The sequence below is a fragment of the Cryptomeria japonica genome, chromosome 10 (assembly GCF_030272615.1).
Source record: "Cryptomeria japonica chromosome 10, Sugi_1.0, whole genome shotgun sequence".
Classification (NCBI taxonomy): domain Eukaryota; kingdom Viridiplantae; phylum Streptophyta; class Pinopsida; order Cupressales; family Cupressaceae; genus Cryptomeria; species Cryptomeria japonica.
The window spans coordinates 796,872,662-796,879,492 of record NC_081414.1 but is presented as its reverse complement, the minus strand read 5'-3'; positions in this window follow the sequence as shown (position 1 = coordinate 796,879,492).

The window sequence follows — 6,831 nt, the reverse complement described above, 5'->3', positions numbered from 1 at the left end:
CATTCTCTATAATTATTTTGGCATTATAAACAGAGACACCATTTAATAGCGCACCCATAAAATGAAATGATGAATAATGAAGGGGTTTCGAATAAAACAAATAGATAATAATTTTTTTTTCCATTCTCAGTGAGGATTTCGACATTATTATATTGTAAGGATTTCGACATTATTAAACTGTAACAGAGCATTGAAATGAAACCTATATCGCAAAATGAAGCAAATAAAGTGGAGTCAAGTTCACACTATAATGAAGCAAAGAAATTGGAGTCAAGTTCACACTATTAATGAACAATAACAATATAGGCACATTAAACTGTAAGAGAGCATTGAAATGAAGCTGTAAACTGCATACAAAGAAATCATCAATAGACAAAGCATGATGCAGCTGTGAAGGAGCTAAACCATCATTGGACATCTAATATGGTTGTTAATATTATTTAGAGTGACTATATTGAAAGAAATATTGGTTTATTGAAAACAATATAATTTTAGTTGAAAGGTTTATAGCATTTAACAGTGATTGCAGAGGGAATATAGTTATTCTGTGTGTACCAACCTGAATGTGCACCCTTGAATAAGGAATGTGCAGAGGGTAGTTGTAGAGCTTAGTAATATGCAATGAATTGGATTGTAATGAAAGTGACATGGAAAATTTTGTCTTATAATAGAATTCAAATGTGCAATGCATTTGATTGTGGTAGCTAGCTATTTTCAAATTTGAATTTTTATGGAAAACAGTCAATCATGTCATATTAAATATGTAGTCCTCTATTGCTTCAAATTGTTCAGTTTTCTTCTATGCTTTGAATGAAACTTGGTTTTTTTAATTTGATTTTATGCAAATTCTTGGTTACTAGGGAGCCTTACACTAGTTGTTACAAATGCAAGTACCAAATGCAGGAAGTTGTGAAGTGATATTTGGAAGAATGTACACTTGAGTGTCTAAGAAGTCTAAAGTTGATTGTTTTTATGTCATGTAATGCACCAATAGTTGTGCATATGTAATTGTAATTGGAGTACATTTGTACTTTTTAGCCACTTGCATAAAGTGGCAAATGTAAACATTAAGTTTTTTAGAAAATTAAAATGTTTATTATTTGTGCAAGTTGTTTTGTATTAAAATAGGAAATGTACCAGTAGTTATTTGTTTTTTTTTACTTTTTTGTTGTCAACTACTAATTCATTTGTGAACATGTATTGGTGTTAAAATAAATATTTACTGGTATTTTTATATTTATGTACTGACAATTTTTTTTTTATGTTTTGGGGGTCAACATGGCAATAAAGTGACAGTTATTGGAACTATGTTATCTATTGGTATTCTTCCCCTACTTGGGTTAAGGGAATTATTGTTCTGATTAGATTAAAGTGGAAAAGTTTGGAATCATTATATATCTGTTAAAACAAAGAAATCTCGTGTCTTGCGAGAAGTGAGAGTCCTAAACTAGAGTGTCAGTTGTCAAAAAAGAACAAAACCAGTAGACACCCAAATCAAACACCATAAAATCAGAAGATGAGACTAGACTAACTAAACAAACAAACCAAAAAAAAGTGAGAGCCTTAAAGTAGAGAGTCAATTGGCAAAAAAGAACATAACCCACCCAAATCAAACACCACAAAATCAAAAGACAAGACTAGACTAACTAACTAAACAAACAAAACAAAAAAAGGTGAGAGCCTTAAACTAGAGTGTCAACTGGCAAAAAAAACATAACCCAGACACCCAAACCAAACACCACAAAATCAAAGGACTAGACTAGACTAACTAAACAACCAAAACAAAAAAAAATTAACACACATTATTGATTAAGGGAATTGTTGTTTAATTAATTCATAAGTCTATTTAGTTAGAATGATGTTTTGGATTAAAAACTTAATCTTAAATTTATATTTTAATTAATTTTATAGATTGAGAAAAATTTATATCAATTATTATTTGTATTGAACAATGATTAACTTTTATTTATTTTTATTAAGGTTAATGTGGATATGTACAATTTTTAACTAAGTAGCACTTGTATGAAAAGGAGTTGCAAAGGATGTGCCTATTGTATTTTATATAAAATAAATGTGTTTATTGTATTTTATATAAAATAAATGTGTTTATTGTCATGAGTTAAGATGGGAGGCCATTACCAAATGAAACTTACTAGATTACTAAATAAAATTATCATATTCCTAAAGAAATACATACTCGACATTAATTATGATTAAGAATAGATCACAAGTATTAAATACACCACATTTCAAAAATTAAATTATTCATGGCAAGAAATTATATACATGGCACAAGAAAAAAGAAATTAAAATAAAAAAATAAAAACCATGCATATTCAAATATTTGTGTATATATCTCCAAGAATGTACAAATGCATGCAAAGAAGATAAGAATTATTAATTACAAATTTTCAAGCATCAAAGTGTTTCAACTACCCATTGCAAATTTTGAACAATTTTTTTTTTATAGAAGATACTTAATTTAAGTGGGGCAATGCCCACATTTTCTTCTACAATACTTTTGTATTAAAGTTAAAGTCTTTTAGTAAATTCTAGTAATAATATTAAAATTTTGACATCTGAAAATAATAATTTGTATTTTTTTTTCTAAGATAAGATGTTGATTAGGTATGAAAGTAAACATAATTGAATTCTCAATGTATGAGGTTATTTATTAGCGATAATTATGGGATTTTATGAAATAAATCATATGGTTTGATTGGTATACATGTTTAGGTTCTTTTGTTGAGTCTTAAGACTTTTGAGCATGAACTAAACCATGAATTTTAGAAGAAAACAATATCTTAGAAATAAATTATATCAAAATTTAGAAAAGTAGAGTAGTCCACACATCCAAAAGAAGATATAATAAATCTTTTGACAAATAATACTTAAAGTAGCTATATTTAAAGGCTAAATCATAAAAGGCTTTTCCTTAATAACTTAAAAAGTGTGTCGAAATAGAATTAAAGCTCAGTGTATAATCATTTTTAATCGTTAAATTAAAATTAATTAATATATAATTATCACAACAATGTAATTATAATAGCTGTATATTTATTATTGTTAATTAATTAAATATAATGATGATGATGATGATGATGATGATAGCTAATATCATGTATAATCATATGTTAATAATTAATCTATATATAATATGGATTAAAAAATTAATCTATATATAATAATAATATTTTTTAATAATATAATTATCAATAACAAATATTATTATTTACAATAAATATAATATTATTATAATTATGTATTAGTTATTTAATTATATTTTATTTACACATAATTGATGTATTATAAATATTTTATTAATATATATAAATTATATTACATTATTATATTAAATTATTATATTTTATCTAATAATTTTTTTCAATTATGGAACAAGTACATCAAAGTATCAACCAGAAGTGCAACAACTTAGCACTGTATCAGAGTATATCAGCGAGCTAGTCACAACAAAAGGAGGATCCTATACATGAGATCTGGATCAAACTCTACACATGATAATTACAGATATACAAGAAGATAAACCATCACGACAAAAATATGTATGAGGAGGGCATATATACATCAAATATCAAGAAAAAAGGAACTCTCCATCCGGATCCCTAGCATCCCTAAGTGGCTGGACCCATGCAGACCATCCTTGGCAACCATCTTGCCAACATTCCAGCAAGTCATTCATGATTTTCTGCCTGTGTGGGTGGCCAGCATGAAGCCCAAGGAGATCTGCCTCAACCTGTAAGACGTCAATGTGCTGCTGTCTCTATTCTAGGTGATGCATGAAGCACAATAGTGCCTTCTCGAACTGAATATTTTTCCCTTCTGCATTATCCCTCGTGAAGCCATGTGATAGCTCCTTAATCTGAACACTAGTGGAACCTTCATTGATCCATTTGTTGAATTTTTCTTCATCAAGGTGGAGGACAACAGTGACCTGCAAGAAAACCAAGTGCATAGTGAGTCTCCTAAGAGACTCAATGAGGTTTCTGGAAGAACCACCAAAAATTTCATCAATCCTAAACTTCCATATCAGCCATAGGATTTCAATAGAGAGACTAGACCAAAAAAGTTTAGCTACATTTTTGCATCTATCAATGAAACCAAAACAGGCATAAACAAGAGGAATTCCATTGCCACCTATTTTAATCCCAAACAATTTCCAGATCTCTTTGGCAAACAAGCAGTCACAAAACACATGTTGGATAGTTTCAGGCAGTCGGCACACTTTACACATAAGGTAATTACTCGCAGAGTCTTTCAAGGGCAATCTATTAAGGGCTAATTTCCAAGCAAAGAACTTCTTTTTTGGTTCAGCAGGGCCAGTCCACAGTTTCTCCAAAAGTTTGATCCATATTTTACAATCCCAGCCAAGGTTCCAAGAGGAATTCCGATGGGTAAGAATACAGTCAGACTCCACAAGGAAGTTATAAACTAGCTTAGCCTTAGTGCAGTGAATAGGGGAGCTGTCAGCCTAGCAGAAGGGAAAGGGAGAGGAAGCAGCTAGTGGAGAGGGCTCATTTGTGAGGAGGGGCAGCAAGGCATCCTTGAGTATTTTGTAGGTGTGAAGGTGGGAGGGAGGCAGGTTGAAAGAAGAGGACAAATCTTCCCAAGAGATGAGAGTATCTTCCTTAACAATATCATTAAAACATTTGATCCCTCTATTATGCCATTTGAGAGAGGAGCAACCCTGAAGAACAACCAATTGCTTGTTATTATGTGTTAGGTTCCACCAAATTGACCTATCCCCATATAGGATCCCTTTAGTATTTTTGTAATCATTGTTCCTGAGAAACTGAGTTGTGATACCCTAGGCTTTCTAGATTGATTTAAACACAGCAGACCTGGTAGGAGAGACTTCAAATTGCCCAGCAAGAATGTCCCCAATAGGGAGGTTTTTCCACTTTTTTGCATGCTTGGGGACAACATTAGCAATATTGTTCCTGATGAGCAATTTCCATGGTTCATTTCCTGAAAGGGATCTAGTGATCCATTTGGTTGCCAGAGCTACACCATGTAGCCTTAATTATTTTAGGCCCATCCCTCCTCTCAGTTTGTTCGTTGTACACCAATCCCATTTCACCTCACGTCTCTTCAAATTCCCTCTACCATCTGACCATAGTAAGTTTCTTATCTATTTCTGAATATGATTATACTGATAATTGAAAAATAGCCAACAGGAGGAGAAATAAATATTGTATGCTGAGAGGATTTTTTGGTAGATTTGGAATCTCCCTACAAGAGACAGATAATTGTTATTCCATTTGGCCAATTTTTTGTCTATCTTTCCTCTTATCCATTCCCACATTTCTTTCAGGTTAGGTTCAACTGAGAAAGGAACTCCAAGGTATCTGACTATAGTGTTGGGTCCTTCCCATTTTAGGTTGTATTTAGGAAGCCAACTTGGATGAATTCTTTCCCATCCTAACAGACAGGACTTGTGGAGGGCAACTTTGCTCCCTAAGGCCTAGCAAAAAATCTCAATATTGTCAATAAGGGCAGCAAGGTTTCCCTCATCAAGCTTTATCAGAATGGTTGTGTCATCTACAAATTGGACATTCAACAACTCCTCATTATTTGGAATAGAGATACCTTGCACCATGGGTGAGCAAGTCTGATCTTGGAGGATATAGAACAGAGCATCAACAACAATAACATATAATGCAGGGGCCAAAGGACACTCTTGCCTAATGGATCTAGATAAGGTGATGCTATTAGATCTCAGTCCATTGACCTCTACCATAGCATTAGCATCAGCAAGTAATGTATTGACCATTTTACATAATGGAGGGGAGAAACCAAGACTGATGAGCATCTAACTAATAAAACCCCACTCAATCCTGTCATAAGCCTTTTCAAAGTCAATGAGTAGCATTCCACATTGTTGTCTGGATTCCTTGGCCTAGTGTAGAGCCTCCCAGCATGTAATGATATTGTTAAGAATATATCTGCCCTTGATGAATCTCATTTGGGTGGGGTTAATGATCTTGGGGAGAATGGTCTCCAACTTGACTACCACCACTTTAGCCAGGACCTTATATGACACATTTAGTAGGGTGATAGGCCACCAATTCTTAATTAGAGATTTATCTCCATCTTTAGGCAGAAGCTTAATGAGTCCTTGATTAATTTCTTTCCCAAGGGTGCCCTTTGCAATGGCCTCCTCATATAGTTTGAGGAGGTCCTCACTGATCCATTTAATGTTTTTTTTATAGAATTCGGCTGTAAGGCCATTAGGTCTTGGAGATTTGTCATTTCCCAAGGAGGTAATGGCCTATTCAATCTCCCCCTTAGAGATAGGTACACTTAGATTCTTGTGATCCCCAACAGAGACCTTCCTAGGGACTAGCCCCTTTATGAGTTCTTTAGCAGCACCTTGCTTATCACCACCATCTTCTGAAGAAAATAAATTCTGATAGAATCGGGAGAAGCCCTCTAGAACAGTCCGAGGGTCAGAGAGGAGGGATTCATCAACTCTGATATCAAGAATTTTCTCCTTGGCCTCCCTAATCTTGATCCTCTAAAAAAATACTTAGAACCTCTATCACCATCCTGTAACCAGTTAAGTTTAGCTCTTGTCCTTAAGCCCTTAATTCTCCCATGTTGCAAGTTTCTCAGGTCAGCTTTGACAGAGCACAAGCTATGACTAAGTTGGGGGGAGGAGGGATCATTTTGCAGTTCCTCTTCAGCACTAGCTAGCATATTATGTAGTCTCAACTCATCTTTCCTGAAGTTCTTAGCTCTCTTCCTGCCCATTGTTTGGCAAAGCACCGTCCATGATTTGACAGTCAGGTTCCACTTCTCCATGCAAGACAA